The sequence below is a fragment of the Ranitomeya variabilis genome, chromosome 8 (genome assembly GCF_051348905.1).
Source record: "Ranitomeya variabilis isolate aRanVar5 chromosome 8, aRanVar5.hap1, whole genome shotgun sequence".
Classification (NCBI taxonomy): domain Eukaryota; kingdom Metazoa; phylum Chordata; class Amphibia; order Anura; family Dendrobatidae; genus Ranitomeya; species Ranitomeya variabilis.
The window spans coordinates 12,805,733-12,819,533 of NC_135239.1; the positions used below are offsets into that span (position 1 = coordinate 12,805,733).

General features: G+C 44.9%; 1 protein-coding gene across 5 annotated transcripts in view; it reads right to left on the reverse strand.

The window, feature by feature from the left end:
- ST6GALNAC3 (ST6 N-acetylgalactosaminide alpha-2,6-sialyltransferase 3) overlaps positions 1-13,801 on the reverse strand; it is a 207,845-nt gene that overhangs the window by 57,705 nt on the left and 136,339 nt on the right. The window lies entirely within an intron of this gene.

A 13,801-nucleotide genomic window follows, 5' to 3' on the forward strand; every position in this document is an offset into this window, starting at 1 on the left:
TGGCACGGAGTGGCTGGCACACATTGGGTTTTGGTGGCATGTGAGTGGCTGACACACATTGGGTTTTTCAGGCACGTGAGTGGCTGACACATTGGGTTTTTCAGGCATGTGAGTGGCTGACACACATTGGGTTTCGCAGGCATGTAAGTGGCTGGCACACATTGGGTTTCGCAGGCATGTAAGTGGCTGGCACACATTGGGTTTCGCAGGCACGTCAGTGGCTGGCACACATTGGGTTTCGCTGGCACGGAGTGGCTGGCACACATTGGGTTTTGGTGGCATGTGAGTGGCTGGCACATTGAGTTTTTCAGGCACATGAGTGGCTGACACACATTGGGTTTCACAGGCATGTAAGTGGCTGGCACACATTGGGTTTTGCTGGCACGTGAGTGGCTGGCACACATTCAGTTTTGCAGGCATGTGAATGGCTGGCACACATTGGGTTTCCCAGGCATGTGAGTGGCTAGCACACATTGGGTTTCGCAGGCATATGAATGGCTGGCACACATTGGGTTTTGGTGGCAAACATTGGAGGTAGCTGTAACACATTGCATCTGTGTGGCACATTTTTGGGGGTGACTGGCCCAGATTGGACAAAGCAGGCTCACATTGGGGCTGGCTGTACTATACTGCCCATGGCTGACCGCTTTGAAAGAGGCTAGGACACATTGGACATATTTGGCACACTTGGAGGTCTGCACACATTAGTTTGCACACTTTGGGGGGCAGGCACACACTGGACACAACTGGCACCATTGGTTATGGCTGGCACACTTTAAGGGAGGTGTGTGCACATTGAGGTGCTTGGCACATGTTGGGGGTTACACATTAGACATGGTTGGCACACATTATGTTTCGCATCTCTTGGGTTGGCTGGCACACTTTTATGGTGGTCGTAGCACTTTGCACATGTTTGGCGCATTATTGGGGTGGCCGGCACACAATTGACATAGCAGATACACATTCATGGTGATTGGCACAAACTGGACATGGCTGGTAGACATTGGGTGCTGCTTTAACCCGTTGTAGGTGGCTGTATCACATTGGACAAGGCTGGCATATTTTAGGTGAGGCATGCGCACATTGAGGGTGGCTGGTACCCATGGGGGGTGACTCATATACATTGGGCGCATTGAGTTGTCTATATTAGTCTATAGAGCTCCAAAATAATCGACTAAAAATACAGCAAAATATGATCCAGGGAGACCGATCGCATAATGAATGGATCCTTACCAACCCGATATTAAGGGGCTCTCCAGGACCTGTCCCATGATAGGATCAAGGTGTGACTGGCGGGGGTCTACGCTCCATTACCACCAATCATTACCCTGAACTGTGAACATTGCAGACACAAGATTGTAGGTGGATCCCAAGGATCGTCTGGATCTCTCTCATGGGTCTTGTACTGCAGGAGATATCTGCCACTTCTGTGAAGGGTACTTGATCTGTTAATCTATTGTCAGGAGTCCAGTGGGCGGTTCTAATCGATGTTTGGACGTTTTCCTTATTCAGAGAGAGCTGTCAATCATTAAGTAGCACCTCCCACTGGACTCCAAACTCGGAATAAAATGATTGTAATATGGAGTTATACTAAATATTTGCCTACAAACCATATATCAATCTGCTCGGCTCCTCCTGCCCAATAAGATGCTGCACCGATGTGGCTGCGTGCACGGTGTCGTGGGTTCCCTATAATTAATTACTGGAGGAGCATTTTGGCCTGTAAACATGAAGCATTGTATTCGATGCCTTGAAGTGTTATGGACGCCCCCGCTACGTGGTGCAGAATAGACAGCGCTCCAAGGCAATTAGCATCCTTGTTGGACAGTCAGACACGGGGGTACAGCGGATGCGACCACGTAATCCTTCTCGGCCAATCAGCTGGAGGCTCTAATTACCGTCTGGGTGTCCGGAGCACGTTGTAATTAGGTCGCCTAATGATTGAAGATGGGATATAATGTAACACATGAAATCTCCGCTTCTATCTTGCTGCATAATGCCAGACATTTACAGAGAGGCTCCTGGTCTGTAATTAGCCGCCATTACCGCTCCGCGGCCGGATCGCATTCACTGAGTCATTTCCTCGAGAGGTGCACGGCGGCGCACTCAGGTGTCTGAGAAAGGAGCAGTAATTCTGGATTATGGGCTATTATTGACACGATCATCATCAAGCAGGCTGACTCCTCAGGCCTGATAACCTCTTCAGGGATTATCCCGCACCGGCCTGTAACTCTCCGCGTACTGTACAGTCTAGAAATATCGACAGGACTAGACTAAAAGATCGTTTATATAAAAGGAGAATATATTTATGACCATGATCAAAGTGGTAAGATGGGTCATAACCAACATCTGTACTGGGGAAGCCAAGGAACGGCCGATAAAGATCCTATTAGAGCTGATCAAAAAGATTTGCAGAAGTTTGGGCCTGGTGTCCATGTTGGTACTCCAGGGCAGCCGCACCAGGACTTCTCATGACGACTCCTCTTCACACGACGGCTCCTCTTCTCACGACGGCTCCTCTTCACACGACGGCTCCTCTTCACACGACGGCTCCTCTTCTCACGACGGCTCCTCTTCACACGACGGCTCTTCTTCACACGACGGCTCCTCTTCACACGACGGCTCCTCTTCTCACGACGGTTCCTCTTCTCACGACGGCTCCTCTTCACACGACGGCTCCTCTTCACACGACGGCTCCTCTTCTCACGACGGCTCCTCTTCTCACGACGGTTCCTCTTCTTACGATGGCTCCTCTTCACACGACGGCTCCTCTTCTCACGACGGCTCCTCATCTCACGACGGCTCCTCTTCTCACGACGGCTCCTCTTCACACGACGGCTCCTCTTCACACGACGGCTCCTCTACACACGACGGCTCCTCTTCACACGACGGCTCCTCATCTCACGACGGCTCCTCTTCTCACGACGGCTCCTCTTCACATGACGGCTCCTCTTCACATGACGGCTCCTCTACACACGACGGCTCCTCTTCACACGACGGCTCCTCTTCTCACGAAGGCTTCTCTTCACACGACTGCACGGGTGCTAAGTAATCACAAGAGGCGTTCAGGATGGCGGCAGGGAAGTTCGCTCATTCTTGCCATCCTTGAGAAGAGTCCACAGGGCGGTACGGAAAGTGGCAAGCGCTGCGCAAAAAGTTTTGGCATGATGCCCAACAAAACTATATAGGATATGCCCCCAAGTACATAAGGCTTGTTAATACCAAAAAGTACATATGATCCTATAAAACAAATATAGAGCGCACTCCAGAAACCCTAACTAAAAAAGGTACTGACCTCAATACCGAACCCTCTAAATAAACTGATGCCGAGTGACATTGGACATAATTTATATTCAACCCTTAGATCTTGATGTATGTAACTCTCTATGGATGAGCCTCACATATGGAGAACTATCTACAATTCTCTTGCAGTACCAGACACAACCATGGACAAGAGTGGCACTGTTTCCCCAAAAAGCACATCGTTTTTCTAATCCTATAAAACAGCCATATTCTGCCGCAATCCCCCTTCAAGCAAAATACCCCAAAATACACTTAATCTCGGTCTTGAAGTCACTTGCTCACATTAATAATGCAGCGAGTCTCCGCACTGAGCAGGAGGGAAAGTCTCATACCATGAAGGCTAAGGCCTGCCGGCAGCTGGCATCTGTTTGTGGCTCACGTAGTCTATGATTCCCCGGGGAAATGTTAAGACTTTCAAGTAGCATCCAAAATACTGTCTGTTCCCACGCTAGGTGCTCCGTAATAGATAGCCATGAAATGGGATTGATAAGCGGCAGCGGTTTGGTGACTAATGGAGGAAAATGCAGAATATACACGAACCGGCCGGTGATATGTGGCGGACGAGTCCCCAGAGTCCGGACTGCTGCCTCCAATACTCCCACCATCCAACCTCACAGGGACTTGTAACTGTCAGCTTTCTGTATGTCACCAGTTAAAAACTGACTCCTGGGTGGAAATATCGAAAATATACAGAAAAAAAAAATCTGAATAACTGCCCGAGGTCCAATCTGCTCTGACCTTATTCTGGCATTCTATAAAATGCAAACAAAAGCACATAAAGAACTTTACTACAAGTCCCAGCAGACCAGCCGGGTATTGACTTTCCTCTGGTAGAAATTCCCATGTCAGACTTGATTGTAAGGCAGTTTCCTGCAGCAGGAGCCTCCCCCCAATATGATGATATCACACTTTGACGATCAAACCCTTAGTGGAGTTCATGATGACCAACAATCAAAGAGACGAGAAAGAAATTACCCTCTATATTTAGAGAACCCCTATTCTCTAAAAGTTTTCTAAAAGATTATGACAAAGAAATTACAACTAACAGTTGACACACCTCAGTTTTATATTCCTTAATGGTAATCTTATTTTACTTAAATGCATATATTTTGGGCTAAACATAATTTTTGCAATTGTTTTTTTTATTAAAAAAATCACTATTTTGCCTTCATAGGCTCCCTGGCTGCAGAATGAGTTAACTGAGAATCCATTAGTGAGCTCAGTCTGACCTGAGTTTCCAACTCTTCCTTCCGTGCTGGTTTATGACCAAGTCCATCCCAACGTTTATGTGTCTGTGATCATAAATCATCATAGGAGGGGAAAAAAACCATTCCTCCATAGAATTGGTCACTCGGCGGAGCAGCGCTTTACATTTCCTGTACCCTGCTTATCAGTCATAAGAGGACAAGCGGAGACGTTTTGCTCATTGCGTCTCCCGGCGTTCTTTCCGATTGTCCGCCTGGTTGAGATTCGCCTCCTAATTCCCCTTGAAGTGTTCCCTCTTTCTCGAGCAGACTGCGACGCGATGGCTTCACGCTGAACTGGCAGCTCCCAGCAATAGTCTGACTACTGAGTGACTCCGTGGAAGGAAGTAATTAGGGTGATTGAAAGACAAGCTGCACCAAGAAGAATAGCAAAATCAGACACAACCGAGAAGACCGACCCCCGCCGCCAGGCCTCGTGGGGGCTACGTTTATGGATATTGTGGGCTTTCTTTTGTCTTCCAATGAGTTTGTTCTACAGTCGAGTAAATTGGAGGGCGCCAAGTTATCTATAATAACCATAAATATATAAATTCAATGCCAGACTAGGATCCACAGGGCTTATCACAAGATTAGGTGGTATTGTGCTGAGGTTTCCTGCTGCGAGAGGGGAAGAGAGAGCGGATACTTTCACAGCCTGGACCCTGAGCTGTCCATAGACCAAGAAATACAAGCTACAATCCGATGACGTCACCATACATATTACAATAAAACTATTAATTTAATTTTATTTAACAGCCTTCAGCTCGGTCTATGGCAACTTGATGGATGAACGCTTTGTAGGAAGATGGGTCTTGTGCAGCCTAGATAGGTCCACCAGGGTGTTCTCCACCATTATCTTGATCGTATCCAGCCATCGGGTGCTGGTCTTCCTCTTCTCCTAGTTCCTTCTATTCTTCCGACCATGATGTCCTTCTCCAGTGATTGTTCTCTTCGAATGATGTGTCCACATGTTTGGTGAGCCTTGCTTTGTCTGGCTTGATTGGATCTTCTTGCCATCCTTGGTATTGATAACATCCTTCTCCAGCACCACATTTCGAAGGCGTCGATACTTCTTGTCTCGTTCCTGTATCGTTCCGGTAACATTCATATGTTACAACAGAAAAGACCAGACTAAGTACGAGCCGAGTCTTCATCACCAGTGAAATGTTCCTTGATTTGAAGACCTCGTCCAGTGACTTCATTGCTGATTTGCCCATAGCGATTCTCCTATTGACTTCCGGTGTCGTCGCTGCATCTTGAGCGATCATTGATCCGAGTAGGTAGAAGCCCTTTACAACTTCCAGTTCACCACGTCTAAAAATTGCCCCTGTAGTGTAATAATCACTGTCTCTGTTCTTCAAAAATTAGAACTTTAATCAAATATTCTAATTAGGCTACACGGTGAACCTTGGTGCTTACTCTAGGCACGCCAGTCAAACACCAGTGAGGAAGGTGCAGACAGGTGAAACCAGCGAGCAGAATGGTGCACTGAGCGTCTTGGTCACACCCAGGGTGCACCAAGCTCATATTCAGCACATCTGATTAATCTTGAGTACCTTCAGAACAGAGACAGCGATCAGAACATTAAAGGTGAGATATTTAAAGGGGTGATATCCCCTACCAGGCAAAGTGCTTAGATTCTACTGTGAGCTTAGGCTGACCAACTCTTTTTTGTCCAATTTTCATTCATTTTTGGTCCTCGTTTCCATTTTTACCATCACTGCGGCATCCGTGTTTTTCATATGTAAAAAAGAAACCCCCAAATTTCCAAACTTCTACCTATTAAATAGTAAAAAAAAAAAAAATCACTTGGGTGAAACATGGATGTCATCTGAGCGCTACCCATTCTTTTTTTTAGGTCCATTCACTGTTGACTTTGATCCATGACTATGATCAAAATAGGAAAAGGTCTCTGGCTATTTTTCTGCAGACACCCGATCCAGAAAAAAACAGGTACATGTGAACGGCACCATAGACTCTAATGTGTGCGTGGAAATCATGGATAGAACACTCGCATGGAAATCGGACATCTGATTGATCCCTGAGGATGGATATTGCAGGATTTATTGACATCCGGACCTGACTTTTTAGCTTTCTTTTTTTTTTAGAGTCTGGGTTTAATCAAAATAATAATTCTGCTTTAGTTCTGTAGCTCGTCATGTCTCTCGTTACATGTTCACTGCCACTACAATGTATGCAGACGATGCTCCCAGGAAATTGCTACGTGGAGATAATGCATTTTCTCTGTCTGAGCCGGAGTCCCAAGACAGTCACTGTCGTCTACCCCGGCGTCCTGCGCGCGTTCACAGTCACCTAAGCTAATTAGCATTCCCCAGAGCTACATATTACAGGAGACCTTGATAAGCCGCTCACCTGGATGGCGGCACGCCGCGTAATTACGGTAATTAGACCCGGCGCTGCTATATATTACACCTGCTACATATTTAAGCAGCATATAGGGAGGGGTAAGTCATGAACGTAACCTTACCGGCAACAAAGTCACATCATGTCCAAGTAATATGTATTCACGGCTTCTGTATAACTTCACTTTATAATCTGTGCTGATAGGAGGAGGTGATTAGCATTTAAAGGGCATTTTAAAAGGCGTTTTCGCATTTTGTAGAGTGATGGTTTATCGCTATACTTGTTAGAGTCCGACCTCTGGGACTCGCACCGATCCTAGAGATGAAGGAGACGCAGTTCTGGTTTAGATTCTGAATCTTGCAAAATTGCGCTCTTGGCCCCACAGCTTTTAAGGAGAATGGAGTTGGCACCATTGACTTGAATGAAGTACCGTGGAGGTTCCCTGCATAGTAGGCGGCCGGGCGCTGCCGTGCACCAGAAAAACAATGGCATATAGCTGCATCCCCTTCCTTCAGAGGTCCCAGAATTCAGACCCCACCAATCATAAAAAGATAGCATGTCATACCAATATGTCATACTTTCTACGATACCAATACCCCTTTAAAGGGTTTGTCTCACTTCAACCTCCCTATTAGGGTTTCCTCCTAAAAAAATTCCTGTAAATATAATTAAAGCCCCACTGTTAAATGAGTAGCAAAGGCAAGCTTGGCTTCTTCTGAGAGTATCACCGTGAATGCCTGCCCAATGACGCCTGTGCAGAGCGCAGCATTTGCGATGCGTGGTCACCGGCTGATGAGCTCTGGGTTCGGGTTACCGCAAGGTTTAGGGTTCGGGTTAGCGCTAGGTTTTAAGTTCAGGTTAGGGCTAGGTTTAGGTTAGGGTTAGTGTTCAGGTTAGGGTTAAGGTTAGGGCAAGGTTTAGTGTTCAGGTTAGGGTTAAGTTTAGTGTTCAGGTTAATGCTAGGTTTAGGATTCAGGTTAATGCAATGTTTAAGGTTCAATTTAGGGCTGGGTTCAGGGTTCACGTTAATGCTGGGTTTAGAGTTCGATTTAGAGCTAGGTTTAGGGCTCTAATTAAGAAAACTTGAGGTAACCTTAGAAATGCTATAATATGCAGACAATGAATATATGGAACTGCATTACTGCTATAGAAAATACAATAAAATGAAGATTCTTAGCGCACAAATTGGTCAATTCATGAGAACCCAACAGCCAGCGACAAGGTGTACCTCTTTGTTGGGATCCTAATCTAATGTGCCTCTCTGGGCAGAAAGCTTACAATTTAAAGGGCAGTAATTAAACCACCCTGTGTTGATGGGAGGAGCACTCAGTCAGTGGGAATGTACTACAAAGGCATAAAAAAAGATTTATTTTTATATTTAGGGTCCTAATTAAGGCAAGGTTTAAAATTAGGGTGAATTAAAATAGTTATAGAAAAAATTGTAGATACAATGTAAGCAGTATATCATAATATAGTACCTTTTTGTTTTGAAAATGTTTTTTTTCATTTCAGCAAAAAGCAAATTATAACTAAATCAGTATTTTCTTAAAATTACAATATCTGTTCTTGGAGGATAATGCTGAGCAGTAACGGACTGGTGGTAGGGATTCACAGAGTGCTAATGGGTCACAGGTTAGGGGGGTAAGAGACGGGCCTTGCCCCGAGCACTGGCATCCCACCGACAACACAGCTAGTTGCATCTACCTCTTAGAACGTTGGGTTAAAGCTACGAGTATACTGCGGCTACAGTTTTTGCAGATTCCGGAATGCAGCAACTGCTAAACTTGCAAAATATTTTAGTAAGTATCAATTATTGTAGTGGAAGTATCGGCCAACATCTACTACATGGTGGCCATTGTCGGACCATGAACCCATGGATGGGCTGCATCGACCACAGCACTGCACTCCAATTTTTATAATGGGTCAACAATCCAACTGGGGAACCAAAAATAGAGGCTCGATTGGTTGTCACCCCATCCCTCCTCATGGGCAATGCCCACAATTAGCATTGGATATTGGTGCAGTCTAATATTTATTATTGGACATTCCTTAATTCATCACAGTAGACACGAAAAAACAAAGCACATCTCCTTGTCCTTGTTTACTTCCCGGAGCCATCGGTGGCGGAGAGCGCATCAATCTGCAAAATTAAAAAATGTAATTGGAGAAAGACCTGAAACTTATCCAAAAACATCCAGAAAAACAAAACGATATAAGATGTTCTCCATCCCCTCGGTGGTCTCACGCCGGTGTGAGGTGGGCGGTGTGGAAATAAAAAAGCCTGAATGACTTCACGCCTATAACCATTAATCCAGGGCACCGCATACAAAAGAGAAGAGGCTGATACGCAACCAAGTCTCGTAAACGCTGCCAGCGAGCAATTTCCTCCCAAAGGCTCCATTTTGCAGACTATAAACTTGATCTACACGTCTAATAACATTTAATACATTTCAGTACACAATCTTAATTTGTATCCGAAATCACCGGGTTCTGCGCGAGACGGATCCGCCAGACCGGTCGGCTCGTTGTTGTCTGGATGATTATGTAACGCCGCATAAATCACCAGGTATGCCGTGTATCAAGATGATTAGTGAAATTATACCGTAACGACCGGCAAAAAAAAATAAGGGGCAGATTTATGGTGGGAAAAATAATTGTTTTAGTTTAATTATTTATGTTGTTTATGGGCAGACGACGTGGAGCATTTCCTGGCGAAGTTAGTTATGGGCACCAATATAACTGTACGTCGAGTCTTATGAAATATGGCGGGAAGTAAAGAAGGAAAGGCAATATAATAATAATAGTCAACATGGTTTTATCTGTTGACTATAGGGTTTAGGCAGTAAAATCCAACATTTGGGTTGAACGTATGGAGCATGACGTACCAATATAAGTTACAGCCTTTGTTGTTTTCTTTTATTAGTTTGTTTATTTCTAATGGACTGAGGATTAATAACCAAGAAAATTCATGTTTTTAACCGAAAACCATCAGCAGGTATATTACTACTTACTGATGGTTTTCACTTGAATGCATTGATTTGTCATCAGTAAGGTCAGCAGAATTCATCCTGATGATTGCAAAGATCCTTGCTTAATCACGTCCTTTCTGAACTTATCAAGAATCCCGAGCTGTAAAAAGACTTACCAAGAATACAGGTACTGTCTGCGAAAAAGACTGCATGTCTCCAATGACTTTACTTTTTATTTTCCGATATTAGAATTTCTTTAGGAACATAAAATTCCATAAAGATTCTGAAAAAGATATGTAAAACGGAACATCTAAATTGCACTCAACGACGGTATATGTGCTAAAGGGGTTTTTAAAATTGACATTCGTCATCTATCCAAAGAGCCTCTGTACCGATTTCTAGATGGGGGGGCCGATCAATGTCTGTGGAAGCTCAAAGGATCGTTAGATCGGGATCCCAGTCATTTCTACAGAAGCTGCACAAATCACTAAAAAGGGGGTCCAGTCAATGTATGTGGAAGCTCCACCAATCATTAGAACGGGGGTCCAAGTCAATGTCCATGGAAGCTCCACCAATCATTAAAACGGGGGTCCAGGTCAATGTCCATGGAAGCTCCACCAATCATTAGAACGGGGGTCCAAGTCAATGTCCATGGAAGCTCCACCAATCATTAAAACGGGGGTCCAAGTCAATGCCCATGGAAGCTCCACCAATCATTAAAACGGGGGTCCAAGTCAATGTCCATGGAAGCTCCACCAATCATTAGAACGGGGGTCCAAGTCAATATCCATGGAAGCTCCACCAATCATTAGAACGGGGGTCCAAGTCAATGCCCATGGAAGATTCACCAATTACTAAAACGGGGTGCCAGTTAATGTTTGTGAGAGCTACACCAATCATTAGAACGTGAGACCCAGTCAATGTCTGTGATAGCACCACCACTCACTAGAAGAAAGGTCCAAGTTAATGCCTATGGAAGCTCCACCAATCATTAGAACGTGAGACCTAGTCAATGTTTGTGAGAGCTACATCAATCATTACAATGGGGGTCCAAGTCAATGTCCATGGAAGATCCACCAATCATTAAAACAGGGGTCCAAGTCAATGTCTATGGAAGCTCCACCAATCACTAAAACGAGGTCCCTGTCAATGTCCATGGAAGGTTCAACAATTACCCAAACAGGGTCCCAGTCAATGTCTGTGAGAGCTACACCAATCATTAGAACCTGGGACCCAGTCAATGTCTGTGATAGCGCCACCACTCAGTAGAAGAAAGGTCCCAGTTAATGCCTATGGAAGGTTCACCAGTTAATAAAACAGGAGGACCAGACAATGCCTATGGAAGCTCCACCAATTACTATAATGGGTCCCGGTCAATGTCTGTGGTGGCTCCACCAATCTTCAGAACAGGGTTCCCAGTCAATGTCTGAGGAAGCTCAACCAATAACTAGAACAGGGATATCGGTCAAAGTTTATGGCAGCTGCATCAATCACTTGAATGGGGGTCCCAGTCACTGTCTATAGTATCTCCACCAATCCTAAGAATGAGGGTCTAAGTCAATGTTTATGGGAGATTTACCAATTATTAAAATGGGGGTCCCAGTCAATATTTGTGAGAGCTCCACCAACCACTAAATCAAGGGGTCCCAGTCAATACTATGGAAATCCCACCAATCGTTAGATCACGGATATCGGTTATTTCCTGTAGAAGCTTCATAGATCATTAGAATGCTGATCACAAGTAATGTCTGAGAGCTCCACTGGTTTATAGAAAGGGGGTCTCATCAGTCAGTGAGTGCTCTAAGAATCACTAGAACAGTGGTCCCATCAATGTCTATTGGGGCCGAGCGTTGTACCTTGCTGCCTCCATCAGTCTTATGGACCTAGAGTAGAGCATCGTCACACAGGTTCTCCTGCGGCTTCATTCACTGTGGACTGTAGTCTCTGTATGCGGTAAGCTCCTGAGCTCCCCCTAGTGGTGGCAGGACACATTTTATTATTTGGCGCTATGATTATGCAGGGGATCTAGAGCTCTGTATCAGAAAAGTTCTGACTTCTATATAGATACATAATGGCGCAGGATTTTTTACAGTCACTTTCTTTTACTTTGTTGCCAATGGTCCATTGTAGCCACATTGAGCCTTTTTTTGCAACGCCCTATGTATCTCTGGTGTGTAGCTGTGTTTGTGAAGGCTTAGTGCAATAGTATGACATTATATATGTAACGTCCCCAGCGACAGGCGCCTCCGCCGCCATAGCGCTCTTATCTCCTTGTAGAACTCTGACACAGTCATTCCTTCCCACATTGTTCAGCCGGGGAGCGGGATCCATTACTTTCCCTGACACACTGTATTTCCCCGGTAATCTAATACTCTGAAAATGAGACTCGAAGCTTCAATTTAAACCAAACAAATTACATTTCAATAACTCCGGGACTTTTATCAGTGAGCGCTGAGTTATGGTTTATGAGGGAACTGAGACTAATTATCATAAAAAATGTTTCCCGGACCACAGAGGCTGCAGATAAGACCGCGCGCCTGACGCCGTAATATCGGCCGTTTCGCACCATCTTTTTTTTTCCAAAGTTTTTCTCATAGTTTCATAATGTGAGATATGTTCAATAGTTTTCCGTAATTGTGCCCGAAGGCCCAAGTAGGAGCGGCACTTCACCGGATATCAGAGAATAAATAATGCAGGCTGGTTCCTCCCGCCGGCGCCTGTGGGGGCTCATGTGTAATCAGGGAGCAATGTACCGATGCTACTGATGTTATTACGACGTGGCTGGAGAAGCAAAAGCGAGAAAGACTCGACTCACGTAATGTAAGATGGCACAGAGAGAATGCAAAGTGTGTTCAACTGTAGAGACAGCAGAAAGGGTGGAAAAGTGGAGAACAAGGAGCTGGAAGCCATAAAAGTCACATGGGCGGAGTAGGGAAATACATAAAAATGATGATGAGGCCCGTGGTGGAGGGCGACCATGATGCTACGTTGGGTTTATGGAGAAAAACCTTCCACTAAAGTGGCGGCTTTAGCAAAAAAGTTCTGAAGGTCAAAAAAGACCTGTCAATCACTGATTAGAACCGCCCACTGGACTCTTAATATAAATAATACAAGTTATGTTGACTCTTTTCCCACAGAACAAACTACAGCTCTTCTATAACATGCTGTCCCCAGACAGGACTGCACACTCAAAATTCCCTTTAACCCCTTCCCTTTCCACAATGTACTGTAAATATCGATAATGGAGGCTCAGCTCATGAGCCTGCTCCATATGGGGCAGGTGCCAGCCGTGTCATACAGATAGCTCCGATCACTGCTGTTTAGCCCCTTAAATGCAAAATATAATTCATGCAAAAAGCAAATCCGCACCGTACCATCAACAGAAAATCAAAATATTGTGAGTCTCAAATAAAGGGGACACAAACAATTTTTTCTTACAAAGTAAAAGGCATTCTAATAGATGCGCCTTTTCTGAGCAGCTGCAGGCTGCTATTGGAGGGGGGGGGGGGAAATATCCATGACCCCTTGCCAACCTGAAAATACCAGCCCCCAGCTGTCAGCTTTAGCTTGGTTGATTGTCAAAAATGGAGGGGGACTCCACACCATTTTTGTTTTTAAATTATTTATTTAATTAATTAAAAAACAGCGTGGGGACCCCTCTATTCTTGATAATTAGCCTTGCTAATGTTGACAGCTGATTGTTGCAACCCACAGCTGTCAGTTTTACCTGGCTGGTTATCAAAAATAGAGGGGAACCCATGTCAATTTTTTTTAAAATTATTTATTTATAGCGCATCTGATGGGTCAATTGATGCCACTTTTCCTGGTGTCTGCCCCTAATTTTAGATGTTTTGGCTGCCCTGAAGGTGGTTCGGGTATGTTTGAACAGTACCAAACCGAACCTTGAAAGGTTCGCTCATC